Genomic DNA, 23,501 nt, shown 5'->3' on the forward strand with positions numbered 1-23,501 from the left:
TAATTCATAAACAGTTTTCTACTATTTTATACTTTAAACTCTTCAGTACTTTACTTCACTCACACCGCTTTTACGAAACTAATATGATTTGTCAGCACCCCACCACCTCCTCTCACACTAACTCAGCTACTGAATACGTCCTTGCGTCAGTGTATTACATGACATATGTACTTCGTAAATTCTTGGAGTTTAGGTTTTCAACAGTACAGCGCCGGTGTTGGGGCCGAGCGGCTCTAGGCGCTTCAGTCCAGAACCGCGCTGCTGTTACGGTCGCAGGTTCGAATCCTGCCTCAGGAATGGATGTGTGTGATGTCCTTAGGTTAGTTAGATTTAAGTAGTTATAAGTATTGGGGACTGATGACCTCAGATGTTAAGTCCCATAGTACTTAGAGCCATTTGAATCAGTACAGCGTTCATCTCTGTCGATGGGCAGGACACAGTATCGCAAATATATGCGAGATTACTGCCTCCTCGCTAAATTAACGAAGCTGCTCGTATTGGTAACGAGCTGCTTGTCGCGGTACATTAGAGCAGACTGATATCTAACATTCTTTAAGCTGTCAGTCAAACAGATGAAGGAGAAATACAACGCCGTCTCAGTTTTGTTATGCCGTGAGTCAAAACAGATAAAAAGCTCTCTTGTGAGCATTACGCTGAAAAACTTGTGCAGAAACTGGTCGCTGATACATTATTATAAGAGTATTTTACACTGTTTCCGACACAGGAAGGGTGTTTACAGACACTTCGTTATGCTGAAACACGTCGGTGCCATTTCCTCCAGATTCACTTTCGTTTCCAGTTTTAATACATATTTGTTTCTCGGCGTGTAGCTAGTCACTGGAACATTGTACTGGGTGGTTAGAATGAAAGTGAAGATGTTTCGAGGGCTGCAGTGCGGGTTCTATGCATCACAGGATGCTGAAACATCATAAGTACGTTCATTAATAGCCGCACTCGCAGAGGGCCCTAAAAAATTTGTATTTCCATTTTCTGCCACTACATGAAAATGTGGCGCTGTAAGCAGTCAGAATGTTGCGAGGGTGCAGTAAAACGGAAGGAACGGTCGACTCGTGATAACGATGGTTCAAAATGGTTCAAATGGCTCTAAGCACTATGGGACTTAACATATGAGGTCATCAGTCCCCTAGACGTAGAACTACTTAAACCTAACTAACCTAAGGACACACATCCATGCCCGAGGCAGGATTCGAACCAGGGACCGTAGCAGCATCGCGGTTCTAGACTGAAGAGCCTAGAATCGCTCGGCCACAGCGGGGGCCGATATCGATGTTTCTGACACCTTTATCTGGGTATGGTCACAAGCTACAACATGTGTTCAATATGGTCTCCGGACTAAGGAACATGCTACATCCATAAAACGGCAAGATCTACAGTTGCTGGCAGCTTGTCCGTTGTAATCAAAGTGATATGTCATCGTATGCTATCCTTCAGATCACGAAAAGTCTAAATACCGCAACATGAAGTCACATAGAGGGCTTAGAGCCTAGAGCTGATGGGGTCGTTACCGATGGCTTTTCGAAGTAAATGTTTCACCTGGAAATCAACATGAGGTGTCGTCCCATCTTGTGTGACAATAAAAGTGAGTACACGGTTGTATTCTTGTAAAGATGGATTCAAGTGTTGCACAAGCAGGTCCTTATAACGTGGAGATGTCACTGAACACCTAACAGGTCTGTAAGGTATCATGTCCTCCTCTGCGTATCATGGATCCGACAGTTTGTTGGTAGGTTTGTGGACGTACGTGGCATTAAATGGCCTACAGCCTTGCCGCAGTAGTAACACCGGTTCTCGTCAGATCACCAGAGTTGACCATTCACCGGCATGGCTGGCACTTGGATGAGTGACCGTCACGTCTGCCGAGAAGCGGGGTGCACGCAGCCCGCGTGAGGGAAATTGAGGAGTTAACTTGAATGAGACGTAGCGGCTCCGGTCACGGAAACTGACACCGGCTGCGAGAGCGGTGTGCTAACCCCAGGCTCCTCCATATCCGCTACCAGCGACGCCTGAAGGCTGAGTACGACACGGCAGTCGGTCAGTACTGTTAGGCTCTTCTGAAATCTGTGAGGTGAGTTTAGTTTTAGTTTAGTAATGTGGCATTAAATGTCTACGCACAGGTCAAGTAATTCGCGTAGATCACCGGCCGCTGGTTGCGTGCGCGGTGATGGCGAACGATAGCGACACAGAGGGACCCATAGGATTTATATCAGGAAAATATGGTCGCCGAGATATCAACAAGAGTTCACTGTAAACCGTCTCAGACCACTGTAGCACTGATGAAGGGCGACACTGTCGTCGTGGAAGACATCAAACATGAAGTGATGTAGTTAGTTCTCAGATGTCAGCGTGTCTTGGATTACCACCACAGGTCCCATACAAGCGCAGCAGAATGTCTTCCAAATTAAAATACTGCTCTCACCTGCCAGCGTCCGTGACGCGCAGCACTTTTCGAGTGGCTGTTCACTTCGATGACGACGTTTGCGGAGCAGGAGGAGGAGGAGATAAGTGTTTAATGCCCAGTCGAGAAAGAGGCCATTAGAGACGGAGCACAAGCTCGGATTAGAGAAGGATGGGGAAGGATATCGGCCGCGCCCTTTCAAAAGAAGAGCGAGCGAGGTGGCGCAGTGGTTAGACACTGGACTCGCATTCGGGAGAACGACGGTTCAATCCCGCGTCCGGCCATCCTGATTTAGGTTTTCCGTGATTTCCCTAAATCACTCCAGGCAAATGCCGGGATGGTTTCTTTGAAAGGGCACGGCCGACTTCCTTCCCCATCCTTCCCTAATCCGATGAGACCGATGACCTCGCTGTCTGGTCTCCTTCCCCAAACAACCCAACCCAACCCTTTCAAAAGAACCATCCCGCCATTTGTCTGAAACGATTTAGGGAAACCACGGAAAACCTAAATCAATATGGCCGGAGATGGGTTTGAACCATCGTCCTCCTGAATGCGAGTCCAGAGTGCTAACCACTGCACACCTCAGTCGGTGGCGTTTGTGAAGACGACCATCGACCTAATGTAGCAAAAAATGTGATTAACCCGAAGAGCCGATTCGTTTCCATTGATAGTCCGTCGAATCGCGGTGGTCCCATGACCTCCGCAATTGTAATTCACTATGTCGTTGGGTCAACGTGTGAAGACGTACGGGTAGTCTGCTGCGGATCTCCATCCAGTGCAATATACGATGAACGATGTGCTCCGAAATACTTGTGTGTGCACCAGAATTGCGCTCTTTCGGGCAGAGATGCCAGAGATCACGATTTATCCTATTTTACAGAGCAGGCGAGCCTCCAAAATCCACTTTCTGTGAAGAGTTGTGAACGTCCATCCATTTAGCTCCTAGTGCTAGTTTTATTGTCCTTATACCTCCTTCCGTAGATGCTCAAGCACTAGCACGTGAGATTTCGAGCAGCTTCGCTGTTTTCGATGGCAGCGTAATAATAATCTGCCGTGTATGAAAGTCGATCTCAACGGATTTCCCCATTTCTAACCCATATCTTCGCAAGCGTGATTCCCCGTCCGTGGCCCATCAGCATACATACCTTTGCAACCACGTGAAGACGTGCCCGCAACGGTACCAGGCGGCATCCAACGTCGCAATGAGCAGTGATCATAATGTTTTGGCTTACCAGTGTATGCTGAATGAAGTGGATGCTCCTGCACAACATGGTTCATTTGGTGAATTTTCTGGATGTTATAGGGATGTCAATGTAAAACATGTCGGAAAACATTTGGAACTGTCGACGAGGGAAGAGAAAATTCTCGTGAAACAGCTCGGGCACTGGCTGCAGAATTTGAGGCATGCTCTGCACGCTCAGCACCTCCACTAACGACTACCAACTGATTCGGCCACCTGCCTCTACCTGCTGCCCCACATAACCCACCTGCTTGTTCAGATTTCTGGATCATATTCTTTAGCCTATTTATTGACATGTGGCCTCTTCGCAGTTGTTTCTGTCGGTGATTCCCCAAAATGCAGCGCAGCTATTGCTACCTTTCTGATAAAACAACTTTCCCGACGGTGCACAGTCTTTCTTCTCGGTAGCCATTGCATTTCATGTAGAAAAACCTTTTACCCAAACACACACTTCGCAAAAGAAAGCAGGAGACACCGACAAGCAAAAAACATCATTCTGACTTCGAACCAGGAAACATTTCACTTTCTGACTGTTTACAGCGCCGTGATTTTACCTGGTTGCAGGAAGTGGAAGTATGACCATTTTTAGCGTACTTCGCTATCGCGCCTAATAACGAGCGTACCTACCATCTTTCTGCTTCCTGCTGCACTCTTAACCCTTTAGTTAAATTATAACTACGCGGCATCCGTGTTCACTCTCTCATGAACTTCTTTGTCTCAACAGGCTTTTAATTTACTCTTTTGAGCGCTACTTACATACGACCTATTACTGAACATTGTCTTTCTAATTTAGCGTAGCTTGTATAAGAAAGACCAGCAATATGTTATACATTAATGCATGCACAGCTTTGATGTACAGAAAATAAACTAAATTACACAAATACTTGATGTACAAAATTTAAATGTCCGAGTTGCTTTTTACTAGTTCATTTGCACTACAACACTACGTCATCACATATATACAAAAAACTGAAGGGACTTTAGCAGGAAGAGCTATTGTTGTCAGTCCAAACTAAATATACAGAGTGAAGAAGGTAGCGGGGTTCACAGCGGTAGCTGGCGTATCGGCAACCGTTTGTAGCGAGAAGTAGCGCAGGTGGAATCTGCACGCTGCACCCAGTACTGGGCGTCGCCTGCTGTAGCATTACTCGTAACTTTAAACAAGAAAAGATACAAAATCTTTGTTGTCATACTTCTTCATGGGAGCCTTCAAGCATCTATTTCTCGATTTCCATTCGAATCCACGTGTGTACGTGGGAGCTGGTATCACATTATTGTTACACATCTGTGAATGTAAATAGTTTCCAGTATTCCTCTATCTGTGGTAAAAAGCATTGGTAACTGCTTTCTTGTTTCACGCGCGTCGCGTCAGATAATGCTGTGAAAGCTGCACATTATTTCAACGAGACAGCTGCTCGACATCTTCAGGTGCTTACTGACGTGTTGCTGCAATGTCTCGCCAATATATATATATACGCTAGCTTGCCAGAAAAGCGCAGGCACCAAGGTGTATGTCATCGTAAACGAACCATAGAGTGTAGTGACATCAAGAGCCTCCTGCCAGAGAAACGGTTCACGCTCTTCGTACGCGCAACGCGGCAAAAGCACGGCCGCAAATAGTGCCCAGGATGCGCTCGAGCAGAGTATTGGCGCCCGCTTTAAGTGCGCAGACTCCGATTCCCCGTCTCTGTAGACACGGTTTTATTCGTATCTACATCTACGTCTACATCTACATGATTGCTCTGCAATTCACATTTAAGTACTTGGCAGAGGGTTCATCGAACCACAATCATACTATCTCTCTACCAATCCACTCCCGAACAGCGCGCGGGAAAAACGAACACCTAAACCATTCTGTTCGAGCACTGAACTCTCTTATTTTATTTTGATGATCATTCCTACCTATGTAGGTTGGGCTCAACAAAATATTTTCGCATTCGGAAGAGAAATTTGGTGACTGAAATTTCGTAACTAGATCTCGCCGCGACGAAAAACGTCTTTGCTTTAATGACTTCCATCCCAACTCGCGTATCATATCTGCCACACTCTCTCCCCTATTACGTGATAATACAAAACGAGCTGCCCTTTTTTGCATCCTTTCGATGTCCTCCGTCAATCCCACCTGGTAAGGATCCCACACCGCGCAGCAATATTCTAACAGAGAACGAACGAGTGTAGTGTAAGCTGTCTCTTTAGTGGACTTGTTGCACGTTCTAAGTGTCCTGCCAATGAAATGCAACCTTTGGCTCTCCTTCCCCACAATATTATCTATGTGGTCTTTCCAACTGAAGTTGTTCGTAATTTTAACACCCAGGTACTTAGTTGAATTGACACCCTTGAGAATTTTACTATTTATCGAGTAATCGAATTCCAACGGATTTCTTTTGGAACTCATGTGGATCACCTCACACTTTTTGTTATTTGGCGTCAACTGCCACATGCCACACCATACAGCAATCTTTTCTAAATCGATTTGCAACTGATACTGGTCTTCGGATGACCTTACTAGACGGTAAATTACAGTATCATCTGCGAACAACCTAAGAGAACTGCTCAGATTGTCAGCCAGATTGGGAACAGCAGAGGTCCCAGGATCCTTCCCTGGGAAACACCTGATATCACTTCAGTTTTACTCGATGATTTGCCGTCTATTACTACAAACTGCGACCTTCCTGACAGAAAATCACGAATCCAGTCGCACAACTGAGACGATACCCCGTAGGCCCGCAGCTTGATTAGAAGTCGCTTGTGAAGAACGGTGTCAAAAGCTTTCCGGAAATCTAGAAATACGGAATCAACTTGAGATCCCCTGTCGATAGCGGCCATTACTTCGTACGAATAAACAGCTAGCAGCGTTGCACAGGAACGATGTTTTCTGAAACCATGCTGATTACGTATCAATAGATTGTTCCCTTCGAGGTGATTCATAATGTTTGAATACAGTATATGCTCCGAAACCCTACGGCAAACCGACGTCAATGATAGGTCTGTAGTTCGATGGATTGGATTACTCCTACTACCCTTCTTAAACACTGGTGCGACCTGCGCAATTTTCCAATCTGTAGGTACAGATCTATCGGTGAGCGAGCGGTTGTATATGATTGCTAAGTAGGGGGCTATTGTATCAGCGTAATCTGAAAGGAACCTAATCGGTATACAATCTGGACCTGAAGACTTGCCCGTATCAAGCGATTTGAGTTGCTTCGGAACCCCTAAGATATCTACTTCTAAGAAACTCATGCTATCAGCTGTTCGTGTTCCAAATTCTGGAATATTCCATTCGTCTTCCCTGGTGAAGGAATTTCGGAAAACTGCGTTCAATAACACCGGTTTGGCGGCACAGTCATCGGTAACAGTACCATCGGCTCTGCGCAGCGAAGGTACTGACTGCGTCTTGCCGCTTGTGTACTTTACATACAACCAGAATTTCTTCGGATTTTCTACCAAATTTCGAGACAATGTTTCGTTGTGGAACCTATTAAAGGCATCTCGCATTGAAGTCCATGCCAAATTTCGCGCGTCTGTAAATTTTAGCCAATCTTCGGGATTTCGCGTTCTTCTGAACTTCGCATGCTTTTTCCGTTGCCTCTGCAACAGCGTTCGGACCTGTTTTGTGTACCATGGGGGATCAGTTCCATGTCTTACCAATTTATGAGGTATGAATCTCTCAAATGCTGTTGCTACTATATCTTTGAATTTGAGCCACATCTCGTCTACATCTGCATAATCAGTTCGGAAGAAATGGAGATTGTCTCTTAGGAAGGCTTCTAGTGGCACTTTATCCGCTTTTTTAAATAAAATTATTTTGCGTTTGTTTCTGGTGGATTTGGAAGAAACGGTATTGAGCCTAGCTACAACGACCTTGTGATCACTAATCCCTGTATCAGTCATGATGCTCTCTATTAGCTCTGGGTTGTTTGTGGCTAAGAGGTCAAGTGTGTTTTCGCAACCATTTACAATTCGCGTGTGTTCGTGGACTAACTGCTCGAAATAGTTTTCGGAGAAAGCATTTAGGACAATCTCGGAAGATGTTTTCTGCCTACCACCGGTTTTGAACAAGTATTTTTGCCAACATATCGAGAGAAGGTTGAAGTCCCAACCGACTATAACCGTATGAGTGGGGTATTTATTTGTTACGAGACTCAAAATTTCTCTGAACTATTCAGCAACTATATCATAGGAGTCTGGGGGCCAACGACGCATTAGTGCCACCAGTGCTGGTTCGCATGTCTTGCTGGGTTGAAATCCCGTGTCTCTATTACTCAAGTTGCTACCCACACGTATTTCGACTACTTCTTTAATGTTGGAATCCCAATACCTGAAAATGAACGAAAGGATCTTTGTCCCTCCGTAGTTCATACTGTATCCCGTGTCAAGGCAGTGTTACGCGACAGGAGTCTTTTCTGGCTGATCCTATCTGGAGTGATGTCCATGTTCAACACATCAGTCTTTAATAAGTGCGGCACTTCTGGCAAATGTATGATTTCCGACACTGACGCTTAATTTTCTATATCCCAGCTCTCCTTAGACCTAGACTTAGACCTAGGTTGTCTTTAACAGAACCCAACATCATTTGTACTACTGGAGGGCAGAAGACACATTTTATTTGACCCCTCTTGAACGGCCTGCCGACCTTGAAGGACACGCTGCCAGCATAAGAGTAGGGTAGAAAAGCCGTTCTCCTAGAGTTCCCCGTTTCTTCTGACTGTTCAGTTTGAAATGCATTACGCGCCAGTGAATCAGAGTACCTGTTTTTTGCAAACACAGAGCGAAGATGGTTAAGCTCTGTTGATCAGCTCCCCCCGTCCGAGATAACTCTGGTCCTATGAGAAAGAATCCGTAATACGCCACCGCGTTAAGATGAGTGATGGCAGCTCGTACCTTATAGACATACGAGGTGCGACAATAAAGTAATAAGGCTGACGTGAAAAAAAAATGTTGCCTACCGTTTTAGTCAAGTTTAGTGTTGTCTCCTTCAAAGTAGTTCCCTTTCGATTGCAAACAGTTTTTCCAGCGTTTCTGCCATTGATGGTAACATTCCTGGAACTCATATTCTGTAATATCGTCCAAGACCCTCGTCACAGCTTTTTGGAGATCTTGTGTTGTTTGGAAATGGTGTCCCTTGACCGCCGTTTTGACTCTTGGAAAAAGAAAAACGTCGCACGGAGCGATATCTGGTGAATAACGTGGCCGTGGTGGTACTGAAATTTGTTTTGAGGTTAAAAATTGCTGTACTGACAGAGCAGTATGGGATGACGCATAATCGTGATGCAGAATCCAATTATTATTAGACGGACCATTCCTCGATTGATGTTCAGTTCCTCTGCAATCATTTTTACGGATCATCTTCGATCAGATCAAACGAGTTCAAGCACCCTGGCCAAGTTGACGTCCGTCAGTGAGGTTGATGGTCATCCACTGCGGTCTTCATCTTCAACATTCGTCCTGGTTTCACTAAACATTTTACGCCAACGAAAAACTTCAGCTCTTGACATAACATCCTCTCCAAAAGCCGTGTGAAGCTTACCGTAAGTTGTGGTCACGTTTTCACCCAACTTAACGCAGAAAAAATGGCATACCGTTGCACAATATTATACGTTTCCATTTCCGTGACGAGACACAAACACATGTTCACTTATTACAGCACAACTCATGACTGAGCAGTAGCATCGATGTGCCACTTGAACGAGAAGCAGCTTATAGACCCAGGTCGAAGATATTGTGCCTACGCAAGCCTGCAGGGTTGCCACATCTTCCAAAAAACATCAGTCTCACATCATAGGTACACACTGTGACCTAAGGAACCATCTTCTTTTCTGCAGGCCAAGCCATCTAAGGATGGAAGGTCTCCATTTTTGTCCACTTCCATGGTGAAGAAAATGCTTGGATGGAGGGAGTTAAGGTGTTCCAGAAATGCAGGAAACGTTGCTGTCCCATGTGGCCTTACTACAAAAGTGTCGTCCATGTATCTGTCGAAAGATTTAGGTTTCAACACCGCCGACTGAAGTGCTTATTCCTCGAAGCTACTACGGAAGGCCGGCCGGAGTGGCCGTGCGGTTCTAGGCGCTACAGTCTGAAGCCGAGCGACCGCTACGGTCGCAGGTTCGAATCCTGCCTCGGGCATGGATGTGTGTGATGTCCTTAGGTTAGTTAGGTTTAATTAGTTCTAAGTTCTAGGCGACTGATGGCCACAGAAGTTAAGTCGCATGGTGCTCAGAGCCACTTGAACCATTTTACTACGGAAGACAAACACACACAGTAATCCGAAATATTGTTCATTAAATAAAGAGTAAGTTGAGGTAAGTACACGTTTAAATAGATGTAAGGTGTTCTCCACCAACTTAACCAATATAAGTTGTAGAGAGTCCACGGGACGTACTCGTGTGAATAAAGACACCACATCGAAACTCACTAATACGTCAGCTGGTTCGAGACGCGAAGTCTTCAGTCGCTGTGTAAAATCTACAGAATAGCAAATGTGATGTTTACAGATTCCTACCAAAGGACTCAGAAGAAAAGCCCGCTTTTTTCTCAGTAATATGTTGGGACTCCTATATTGATCACAACTGGGTGAAGCTGAACACCTTGCTTATGTATTTTAGGCTGTCAATAATCTCGTAGTGGAACTGGCGGTTGTACTCTTAAGATCTTTTTAAGATAGTCAAGAAACTGGCTGAACTTGATGAGGGTGGATGACTTCCGTTGTACTGCATCACTCGGATCCTTTTGGAGAAGACGATACTCTGAGCCCTGCAGGAAATCCGTTATCTTCCCGAAGATGTTGCAGGCAAAAGAACAGTAGCGTTCCACTTGCAAGCAGCTAAAATAGACTATTTCTGTGTCTTCTCTTAAGGAATGAAGCGCTTTTCGTTCTTCAGTGTAGATGTTCTGCTTGGGAGCGGGCATCCTACTTAGGGCCCTGCAAGTCTCTCGCCTCCTTCCTTCAGCAGTCTCACGTCTCACTGGGATAAGACACCTTCCGTGACACTGATAAGATCCAAATTTAGTCCCTTTCCAACACCGATACCGTAGCGTCAATCCGTTGTTTACCTGTGAAATCGAACAAAGTACTTCTACATAGTTCATGTTCTAGCGATGACCGGCTTGTAAGGCGATGTGACTTGGAAGTTTGACGCGCTATGGCCTGTTGCCGCATGAAGCCCGAAAGCGAACACTTAGCATTGTGCGCCCATTCCCAGGGGTCCCCTGACAGATGCGATGAGATATTCAGATGTAGGAAAAGTAAGCTCCTGGAGACTCTCTCTAATTCTCGCCTTCTGCAACAGATTCTGTCTCTCACCAATGCCATACTGCCTCCTGGTTTTATCCTCTAGGCGACTGCAGAGTCTACATAATGAGCAAACTTGGCGAATGTCGGTATAGTTTGCTGGTCAAAAGTGTGTTTCTCTTGTTGCAGAGCTTATCTAACTCAGGTATTCTATTGAGCATCTCCTCCCTGTAGAGGAGCTTCCACGTACTGGGACTCTTTCATCAAGGGGACATTTTATGTCCTATGCCGCCAATATAGAACTATCGAATTTTGTTACCCATTATCTTGAAAGCTTTTTAAGACACCAACTTATAATTTTCCATAATTATTGAATGCACCTCTCTAGATACACTGAACTAGAATTATTAATAAAATTGAATTGTGGACCATCTTATCTTTTTCTCTCAAACACTCAATTTTTTGATAGAATTGTGTTACTAAATGGACATAAAAACAAAATGACGCAGGATATTTTAATTACACTACTTCCATATGTGTTGCATCTCACATTTGGTATACTGTGAAAATTTCATGTCTGTACCATCACAACTTTTTTAGAAAATGGGTCATTTATTGCATAAATGTAGTTCAGAGAGAGTGAGGTTTAAAACTTTTCTTATTACAAATTCTTATACAGACTTACATTTCTGCGTCTTCTATGCACTAGAATTGCCCTGCCCATAGCCTGTGTCTTCTTCACTGTCACAACAGCCCAGTTCTTGCCTCCTCCTTTTCTTCCTTACTTCTTTTGTCATTTGCTGAGCAGATAACTCTGCTTCATGTCCAGTTCCCGCAGTCTTTTAGCTGTGTTGTGTCCAAATCTTACCCCTAACTTCTCCAGAACCTTGAGACAATTAATAGTTATTACAGCATCAGACACTGCTACATTTAGAGTCATAAGGCCAACAAATGTATTTTTAGGCACACGGCGCCACACAACATTATTGAAGGACCCACTCACTTTCTGGGTCTTCCCATGTAAACACTTCTTTAGTAGCTCAGGATTTACCAGATCTCTGTAAATTGGAAGAGAATGTTTATGTGTAAATTCATGCAGGGTGCCAGAAAATTCAGCTTGCCTATATTTGCACCAAGTGTTTGGTGGAGGTGGACACAAAACATGACACAGCTTTCCATTGGTTGATACTCGATGAACGAATGTGCTCCAAACAGCTCTTTTCATCATCTGTACTTTTCATATTCATCTTTTCTAGTCATTTCATTTACATATAAAAAGCAATAGAAATTAGCTTACTACAAAGTAGCCAATAACACTGTTCTACAAAAAAAACCTTTTTTTCTATTTCTGATAAAAAGTATTGTGATCCTAGTTGTAATTTGAGTGCTGAATTGAAAACTGTTTTTGGTTTTTTTCTGTCAAGGATAGTTTATGAGTAATCGCAATTTTATTTCTCTTTTCAGTTTCTGATATAGTGCAGCAAACGTGAGGTGAAATTCGACAAACAAATGCACATCTTTATGATGTTATAAGTTCATCACATTAATGGATTGTGGGATCTAACATATAACACAGTAACCTTTGTGTATACACTTTGAAGCATTTATTTGACATGAGAAATTACAGGAAATTGACAAACAATGAGCCACTGCCTTGTAATGCACTTCACTTTTTTCTCTTGTATTGTGAATCTTTCTTCTCTTGAATGATATTCCAGCAATAATCTGTTAACATAGAAGGTACCCACTTCCCTTCATAGTGCCTTTCTATGGTAGAAATGTCTTTATGGAATCTTTCCGCATGTTCATCCGATACGTCACTACAACTCTCTGTGAACTAGTCCAGATGAGAGTCCATCATATGTACCTTTCAAAGACATATTGCACCCCAAATCCTGATATGCTTTGATCATATCCTTCACCATTGCTTTGTAGTTAGTAGCACTTCTTCTTCCGAGGAAGTTTTCCGACATCATCTTGAAACAGTCCCATGCGGTTTTTTCTTTATCAGTTAAACATGCTTCAAAATTTGCATCTTTCTGCAGCTCTCTGATTTGTGGGTCCACAAATACACCTTCCTTTATTTTTGCAGCTGAAAGACGGGGTAATTTGGTAGCTAGATATGCAAACCCACAGCCTGTTGGATCCATGGCTTTCACGAATTGTTTCATCAGGCCAAGTTTGATGTGAAGCGGTGGAAGTAGTATATATTCAGGAGCTACCAGACTTTCACGTTGTACATTCTTTTCGCCAACTTTCCCTCTTCGCCTAGGCCATTTCTTTTTCACGTAGTAAGAATTTTGGTCTCGACTATCCCACTCGCAAAGAAAACAGGCATACTTTGTGCAGCCTTGTTGCATTCCCAGTTCCGTAGCAATTACCTTGAAATCTGCACATATTTTCCACTTGTGTTCATTGTATTTTAATTCGTAATTCTCTTTTGTCAAACTAGCGTAAGATACTGGAACAGAGGGTATTTTATTTCCGTTATGGAGCAAAACACCCTTCAGACTTGTTTTCGATGCATCTATGAAAAGTCTCCACTTCAGTGAAATATAAGTGAAGTTCAGCACTTTCATCAGGCCAGCAACGTCATTGCAAAATGTCAGTGCTTCGTCAGTTGAAAAATAAGAAATAAAGGCATGTTCTCTGTGCCTGAACACACTGATTTTAGTACTTTGGTGGAGTAGATTATACTCTTGTAATCTTGAACCAAGCAGCTGCGCCTTTTGTTTACTTAGTCCTAGATCACGTACTAAATCATTTAAATCTGCCTGTGTTAACAAATGTGGCGATGACTCACTTGTGCAGTGATATAAAGAATCATCATCTGTGATTTCTTCAGTACTACTTATTTCACTGTCACTCAGAATTTGACCTCGAGCTCTTGAAGGTACTGGAAGGTTGTCGGAATGCTGAACTGCCATTCTCGCTGAAGGCAGATCTGGGTAAACAATGTGCCTCTTCGACTTTTTGCTTGTAAAACCCTGAATTTTTGTTAGACAGAAATAACAATCAGTAACATGGTCCTTAGGCTCCCTCCACACCATGGGAACAGCAAACAACGCCACATTCTCTTTACCTTTCCACCACTGAATTAGTTTGCAGTAACATGTAGCACAACAGAAATGTGGTGCCCATTCTTTATCTTGGTCTCCTACCTCTACTCCAAAGTAATGTTTGTATGCTTTCTTTATGACTGAAGAAATTTTCTTCCTATTTCTGGCAAAAGTGAACTTCCCACAGATATAGCAGAAGTTTTCCGGCTTATATCGACATCCACGATGACGTGGCATTTCTGCAAATTTAAAAATACCACTTTGGTAATACACCTGTATTAAATTAACAGTAGGGAACTAGAGGAACGCTGATGTGTAAAAACAAGCAGTCGTTTTATCTTCAGCACCAGGCTCAATCAGTTTACACACAGGAACTAAAAAATTCAACCGTGCTCAGAAATATGACAGACAGTCACTTGTCAGCCAAAACACCCACTTGTTAAGACTGACACAAATTGCGGCTAACACCACTGTTGTAAACTCGATCCAACTGCCCCTAGGAGGCGTGAAGCTTTACTGCCGAGGCAGCGACCGGTTGTCGCCGTTCGAGTTAATGAGATGTTTCAGGTGGTCTTAATGACATAGGTGTGGCAGCGGTAACCTAATGATGTCTGATTCTTCCCACCTGCTGTTGCACAAGAAATTATCACGTTCTATCACTACTGGATGTGGCAACATAACCGTATTCCTCTATAACGTCTCTGTGTTTATCATGAATTGTGAATATACATATATATACGTATTACATAAAAAGTATCCCTGACAACGATATTTTGTTTACATATTTGAATTTCCCACGGTAAAATGGTCTAGAAGCACATACTTTAATATCAGAAATAGAACCCATGTCGAACAGTGATAATCACACTGCTTTCAAAGAAAACTAGTATCAGAAACAATGGACTGATTTGTTTATTCGTAATGCTAACTTCTGAGGCGCAGCAGTAGGCACAAAAAGCAATTCACAGACTTCTAGACTGTGTATTCCCAAGATATGACTGCTCAACTGCAGCAGTATACACTCCTGGAAATTGAAATAAGAACACCGTGAATTCATTGTCCCAGGAAGGGGAAACTTTATTGACACATTCCTGGGGTCAGATACATCACATGATCACACTGACAGAACCACAGGCACATAGACACAGGCAACAGAGCATGCACAATGTCGGCACTAGTACAGTGTATATCCACCTTTCGCAGCAATGCAGGCTGCTATTCTCCCATGGAGACGATCGTAGAGATGCTGGATGTAGTCCTGTGGAACGGCTTGCCATGCCATTTCCACCTGGCGCCTCAGGTGGACCAGCGTTCGTGCTGGACGTGCAGACCGCGTGAGACGACGCTTCATCCAGTCCCAAACATGCCCAATGGGGGACAGATCCGGAGATCTTGCTGGCCAGGGTAGTTGACTTACACCTTCTAGAGCACGTTGGGTGGCACGGGATACATGCGGACGTGCATTGTCCTGTTGGAACAGCAAGTTCCCTTGCCGGTCTAGGAATGGTAGAAGGATGGGTTCGATGACGGTTTGGATGTACCGTGCACTATTCAGTGTCCCCTCGACGATCACCAGTGGTGTACGGCCAGTGTAGGAGATCGCTCCCCACACCATGATGCCGGGTGTTGGCCCTGTGTGCCTCGGTCGTATGCAGTCCTGATTGTGGCGCTCACCTGCACGGCGCCAAACACGCATACGACCATCATTGGCACCAAGGCAGAAGCGACTCTCATCGCTGAAGACGACACGTCTCCATTCGTCCCTCCATTCACGCCTGTCGCGACACCACTGGAGGCGGGCTGCACGATGTTGGGGCGTGAGCGGAAGACGGCCTAACGGTGTGCGGGACCGTAGCCCAGCTTCATGGAGACGGTTGCGAATGGTCCTCGCCGATACCCCAGGAGCAACAGTGTCCCTAATTTGCTGGGAAGTGACGGTGCGGTCCCCTACGGCACTGCGTAGGATCCTACTGTCTTGGCGTGCATCCGTGCGTGGCTGCGGTCCGGTCCCAGGTCGATGGGCACGTGCACCTTCCGCCGACCACTGGCGACAACATCGATGTACTGTGGAGACCTCACGCCCCACGTGTTGAGCAATTCGGCGGTACGTCCACCCGGCCTCCCGCATGCCCACTATACGCCCTCGCTCAAAGTCCGTCAACTGCACATACGGTTCACGTCCACGCTGTCGCGGCATGCTACCAGTGTTAAAGACTGCGATGGAGCTCCGTATGCCACGGCAAACTGGCTGACACTGATGGCGGCGGTGCACAAATGCTGCGCAGCTAGCGCCATTCGACGGCCAACACCGCGGTTCCTGGTGTGTCAGCTGTGCCGTGCGTGTGATCATTGCTTGTACAGCTCTCTCGCAGTGTCCGGAGCAAGTATGGTGGGTCTGACACATCGGTGTCAATGTGTTCTTTTTTCCATTTCCAGGAGTGTATGTGTAGCCGCGAAATTTGACAATCGCGCGTCAACATTCAAAATATTATTTGAATGTCTCACAATTGTTTGAATTTAATGTACTATATACCAAACTGTTCAGGGAAGTCCAAAGTACATCATGGAGTAGAAAACAGAAAATGTCATATTTCAGCTAATTTCACGTACAATGTCCCCTTGAGAAATCAGACGAAATACGTTTGCGTAACGACCTGGTTAACAGAGACGCGGGATTCCAACTCTGCAGGACATGGGAACCAGCACTGGTGGCCCTAAGGCATCGTCGGCTGTAGAGGATTAAATCCGATTCAACACAGACTGGGAATCTGAGTCCGCATGCTTAAATTGGGCGCCAGTACTCCACCCGTGCGCGTGCTGGAACACGATATGCGGTCGCGCTTTTGACTCGTCTCGCAAGCGAAGGTAGTGGGCACTCCTCTATGAATCGTCTACGTGGACGGTACAGCCTGACCCCTCGGCACCTGCGCTTTTCTAGCGAGCCAGTGCATATGAGGTGTGGCAATAAAGTAAAGAGACTGATGTGAAAAAAAATGTTGCTTACCGTTTTAGTCAAGTTTAGTGTTGTGTTCTTCAAAGTAGTTCCCTTCTGATTGCACATACTTTTTCCAGCGCTTCTGCCGTTTATGATAGCATTTCTGGAACTGATCTTCTTTAATATCCTTCAAGACCCTCTTCACAGCTTTATGGACATCTTGTGTTGTTTGAAAATGGTGTTCCTTGACCGCCGTTTTGACTCTTGGAAATAGAAAAAAGTGGCACGAAGCGATATCTGGTGAATAAGATGGCTGTGGTGGCACTGAAATTTATCTTGAGGTTAAAAATTGCTGTACTCAGAGTAGTATGGGATGGCGGATTGTTGTGATGCAGAATCCAATTATCAGCAATATTGGCACGGACATGAAGAACTCTTTCATGAAGTTTTTCTAAAATTTCTTTGTAGTAATATTGGTTAACTGTTTGTCCAGGAGGCACCCACTCTTTATGAGCAATTTCCTTGACATCAAAGAAGCACACAAGCATGCTTTTCACTTTTGACTTTGACATGCGACCTTCTTTTGGTCTGGGTGATCCCTTTGAGCACCATTACGAACTTTGGCGTTTTGTCTCTGGATCGTACTGAAAAAAGAAAAAAAAATTTCCATCACCAGTGATAACACGGCTCAACAGTTCTGGATTGATTTCTGTTTGCTCTAACAGATCGGCTGCCGCATTTTTACTTGTTTATCGTAGCTGTGATGAGACAATCTTGGGGACTATTTTTGCACAAATCTTTCTCATACCAAAATCTTCAGTTATTATTGGACGAACCGTTTCCCGATTGATATTCAGTTCTTCTGCAATAATTTTTACGGATAATCGTCGATCAGATCGTACGAGTTCACGCACCCTGGCCAAGTTAACGCCCGTCCGTGAGGTTGCTGCTCGTCCACAGCAGTCTTCATCTTCAACATTCGTTCTGCCGCTATCGACAGGGGATCTCAAGTTCATTCCGTATTTCTAGATTTCCGGAAAGCTTTTGACACCGTTCCTCACAAGCGACTTCTAATCAAGCTGCGGGCCTACGGGGTATCGTCTCAGTTGTGCGACTGGATTCGTGATTTCCTGTCAGGAAGGTCGCAGTTCGTAGCAATAGACGGCAAATCATCGAGTAAAACTGAAGTGATATCAGGTGTTCCTCAGGGAAGAGTCCTGGGACCTCTGCTGTTCCTGATCTATATAAATGACCTGGGTGACAATCTGAGCGGTTTTCTTGGGTTGTTCGCAGATGATGCTGTAATTTACCGTCTAGTAAGGTTATTCGAAGACCAGTATCAGTAGCAAAGCGATTTAGAAAAGATTGCTGTATGGTGTGGCAGGTGGTAGTTGACGCTAAATAACGAAAAGTGTGAGGTGATCCTCATAAGTTCCATAAGAAATCCGTTGGAATTCGATTACTCGATAAATAGTACAATTCTCAAGGCTGTCAATTCAACTAAGTACCTGGGTGTTAAAATTACGAACAACTTCAGTTGGAAAGACCACATAGATAATATTGTGGGGAAGGCGAGCCAAAGGTTGCGTTTCATTGGCAGGACACTTAGAAGATGCAATAAGACGGCATACACTACACTCGTTCGTGCTCTGTTAGAATATTGCTGCGTGGTGTGGGATCCTTACCAAGTGGGATTGACGGAGGACATCGAAAGGGTGCAAAAAAGGGCAGCTCCTTTGTATTATCACGTAATAGGGGAGAGAGTGTGGCAGATATGATACGCGAGTTGGGATGGAAGTCATTAAAGCAAAGACGTTTTTGTCGCGGCGAGATCTATTGACGAAATTTCAGTCACCAACTTTCTCTTCCGAATGCGAAAATATTTTGTTGAGCCCAACCTACATAGGTAGGAATGATCATCAAAATAAAATAAGAAAAATCAGAGCTCGAACAGAAAGGTTTAGGTGTTCGTTTTTCCCGCGCGCTGTTCGGGAGTGGAATGGTAGAGAGGTAGTACGATTGTGGTTCGATGCACACACTGCCAAGCACTTAAATGTGAATTGCAGAGTAATCATGTAGATGTAGATGTAGATTAAACATTGTAAGCCAACGAAAAACTGGAGCTCTTGACATAACCTCCTCTTCAAAAGCCTTCTGAAGTTTACCATAAGTTGTCGTTGCGTTTTCACCCAACTTAACGCAAAATGAAATGGCATATTGTTGCTCAATATTATGTGTTTCCATTTCCGTGACGAGAGACAAAAACACGTGTTAACTTATTACAGCACAGCTCATGACTGAGCAGTTGCGTCAATGTGCTGCTTGGACTAGAAGGAGCTTATAGACCAAGGTCAAAGATATCGTGCCTATGCAAGCCAGAAGGGTTGCCACTTCTCGCAAAGAAAATCAGCCTCATTACTTTATTGTCCAACCTCATATATTGACGAGCCACTGCAACAACACATCAGTAAGCACCTGAAGATGACGAGCAACTCACTCCTTGATATACTGTGAATCTTTTGCAACATCGTCCGACACGACGCATGTGAACCGATAGAGCAGTTATTAAGTCGGGAAAGTCTCAATCAGCACAGCACTGGAAACATTTTGCAGCTTGACTTAGGTTATTCATCGGCTGATTGTGCCATGTGGGAAATAGTACATCATTTGTACAGATGTTTTAATTGTCCACGTGGTTCTACCTTTCCTATATTATTGTTTCTAACATAAAAAGATTCATGTTTCACTTTCTGTATGTATATTTATATCAGTAGAGGTTACAGTTTTCCCGTATACAGGGTGGTCCATTGTTCATGACGGGGCCAAATATCTCACGAAATAAGTGTCAAACGAAAAAACTACAAAGAACGAAACTTTTCTAGCTGGAAGGGGGAACCAGATGGTGCTATGGTTGGCCCGCTAGATGGCGCTGCCATAGATCAAACGGATATCAACTGCGTTTTTTAAATAGGAAGCCCCATTTTTAATTACATATTCATGAAGTACGTAAAGAAATATGAATTTTTTGGTTGGACCACTTTTTTCGCTTTGTGATAGATGGCGTTGTAATAGTCACAAACGTATAAGTACGTGGTATCACGTAACATTCCGCCAGTGCGGACGGTATTTGCTTCGTGATACAGTCCCGTGATAAAATGGACCGTTTACCAATTGCGGAAAAGGTCGATATCGTGTTGATGTGTGGCTATTGTGATCAAAATGCCCAACGGGCGTGTGCTGTGTATGCTGCTCGGTATCCTGGTCGACATCATCCAAGTGTCCGGACCGTTCGCCGGATATTTACGTTATTTAAGGAAACAGGAAGTGTTCAGCCACATGTGAAACGTCAACCACGACCTGCAACAAATTATGATGCCCAAGTAGGTGTTTTAGCTGCTGTCGCGGCTAATCCGCACTTCAGTAGCAGACAAATTGCGCGAGAATCGGGAATCTCAAAAACGTCTGTGTTGAGAATGCTACATCAACATCGATTGCACCCGTACCATATTTCTATGCACCAGGAATTGCATGGCGACGACTTTGAACGTCGTGTACAGTTCTGCCAGTGAGTACAAGATAAATTACGGGACGATGACAGATTTTTTTGCACGTGTTCTATTTAGCGACGAAGCGTCATTCACGAACAGCGGTAACGTAAACCAGCATAATATGCACTATTGGGCAACGGAAAATCCACGATGGCTGCGACAAGTGGAACATCAGCGACCTTGGCGGGTTAATGTATGGTGCGGCATTATGGGAGGAAGGATAATTGGTCCCCGTTTTATCGTTGGCAATCTAAATGTTACAATGTATGCTGATTTCCTACATAATGTTTCACCGAAGTTACTACAGGATGTTTCAGTGCATGACAGAATGGCGATGTACTTCCAACATGATGGATGTCCGCACATAGCTCACGTGCGGTTGAAGCGGTATTGAATAGCATATTTCATGACAGGTGGATTGGGCGTCGAAGCACCATACCATGGCCTGTACGTTCACCGGATCTGACGTCTCCGGATTTCTTTCTCTGGGGAAAGTTGAAGGACATTTGCTATCGTGGTCTAACGACAACGCCTGACAACATGCGTCACCGCATTGTCAATGCATATGCGAACATTACGGAAGGCGAACTATTCGATGTTGAGAGGAATGTCGTTACACGTATTGCCAAATGCATTGAGGTTGACGGACATCATTTTGAGCATTTATTGCATTAATGTGGTATTTACAGGTAATCACGCTGTAACAGCATGCGTTCTCGGAAAAGATAAGTTCACAAAGGTACAAGTATCACCTTGGAACAACCGAAATAAAATGTTCCACCGTACCTACGTTCTGTATTTTAATTTAAAAAACCTACCTGTTACCAGTTGTTCCCCTTAAATTGCTTGCTATATGTTTGTGACTATGACAGCGCCATCTATCACAAAACGAAAAAAGTAGTCGAATTAAAACATTCATATTTCTGTACGTACTACCCGAATATGTAATAAACATGGGGCTACCTGTTTTAAAAAACGCAGTTGATATCCGTTTGACGTATGGCATCGCCATGTAGCGCGCCAACCATAGCGCCATCTGGTTTTCCCCTTCAAGCTAGACAAGTTTCGTTCTTTGTAGTTTCTTCGTTTGACGCTTATTTCGTGAGATATTTGGCCCATTCACGATCAGTGGACCACCCTGTATATAGCCACGTGGGGTTGTCCATTCTTATGGATACAACGTGGCCCCATGCAACATACCACCACTCTCCTGTGCCGCTTGTTTTACAGGAAAGGAACCTATTCGCTTTACACTGCATGCTCCAGCTGTCTTTCATTATATTTTGCAGAAATCGGAGAAGGATGTCACATCACATTTCTGGAGATGCAGCTTGTAGCTGTTCTTCGATAATTTTCATATAAACAACTGTTTACTGTTTAATGACTTTTGTAGTGATAACTGTAATAGATGGAAATCACATTTGTGGAGTGGTGAGGGTGAGGGGATCCAGGAGCGGTAAGTAGCAAAGCAAAAAAATTTTCTCAATTTATTTGACACCGACATTTTCACGTAAGACACACGCTGGTAACGTTAGCACATTTGATTATTAAATTAAACACTCATAAGGGAAATTTACTGAATAATTTAAAATCATCAGTAAGTAATTCAGACCCTCTTAACGACACTATACTGACGGAATTCCAACAATGAAAGTTAAATCACAATGCACAACTTATTTAAAGTTCCAAAACAGTAGGCCAATAGCTGACAAAGGAGGTTAAAGACTCATCCTGAAAATCTTCGTTTAGAAGCTGGCACATGAGTTATTTATATTCGCCAAAGTTCTCAATAGTGCTTCCCACCAGATTGAAACAAGTGTAATTAAACAAGTAGAATTTACATCTGAAAAACTGTAGAATTATTATTATCACACATGTCAATAACAACTTAAAAGAATTACATACGTGACAGAGTGGCACCTGTTCCGCAAACCAGAAACATAAATTAGTTTATGATACGGTATTAAAGCAACTCTCTTGTCTACACCACCCCTCTGGTACAGTCGCACACATTTAAACCAATTAACAACTAGAGAACCGCACATGGGAAATTTACTCTCAACAGGTGTTCTTAAATAACTTCAATCTCAGTACAACATATATCCATAAAGACAATAACAAAAACTGTAACAGTCAAAGTCCATCTCAGTCAAATCAGATCAAAGATAAATTTGAGACAAGGTTCCATCGGTGGGGTGCAGTTTCTACAGATAAAACTCAATCATAGAAATGCAAAGGTTACTGTTGGGAGACTCTTTAGAAGCTTACATAAAAATCACGTAACTTTAACATATTGCGCCGCAATAGTTGGCATCTAATTCCTAAATATCAAACAGAGAACCAATTTTCGTTTACATGTAAATGATGGGGCATCAGACCTCGCATGAACACTGTCGAAAGTTACCCATGGACGTGAGATGCCCAGTCACCTTGGTACAACAAAGAGCTGTCACGAAGTAACTCAGCTGATGGAAGCTTACCATGAACTTCCGTTGGATGATGATGATAACGTCTAGAATGGTCTCACAGCAAGTACACCTCGATTAACTGCTTTCGTGGCAGGAACAGAACCTGGCTACACCGAATGAAAGTGTTCCGTACAGACAGGGCCCTAAACACATAGCCACATCCACACTGAAATAAACCCGTCGACTTACCAAGACGACAATCGTTACTGTGAGTGGGCTGTGATAATGTGCTCACCACTGTCAGGAGACTCTTTGGCCAAGTGTATTTAGAAAACCCATCATTCACATCGCGCATCCAGAACTTGCGGCCTCTCATGGCATGTGCATGAAACTACAAACACCTAACCTTACGGCAGCGACGCTAGCTTACAATGTATCGATATGAAGGTTTCAATCTTCTCCTATGAAATCAGAGGCTGGAGTAAGAGTTCATTCATTAGATACCAGCTTTGCTTCGGTACTACCTAACTTCAGCTGACTCAAATATTAACTGATTTTCTTACGCAATTTAATTTCTTGGAGCAAGAAGCTGACAAACTATCAACAATCTTAAGCGGCCTGGGATATCAGGGCATTTTATCCATGATCCTCCGTGTCCCTTTACTTA

General features: G+C 43.9%; 1 protein-coding gene across 1 annotated transcript in view; it reads left to right on the plus strand.

Moving 5' to 3' along the window:
• LOC126204109 (odorant receptor Or2-like) overlaps nt 1-23,501 on the plus strand; it is a 71,078-nt gene that overhangs the window by 26,162 nt on the left and 21,415 nt on the right. The window lies entirely within an intron of this gene.

This window comes from Schistocerca nitens, chromosome 9 (genome assembly GCF_023898315.1).
Source record: "Schistocerca nitens isolate TAMUIC-IGC-003100 chromosome 9, iqSchNite1.1, whole genome shotgun sequence".
Taxonomy (NCBI): domain Eukaryota; kingdom Metazoa; phylum Arthropoda; class Insecta; order Orthoptera; family Acrididae; genus Schistocerca; species Schistocerca nitens.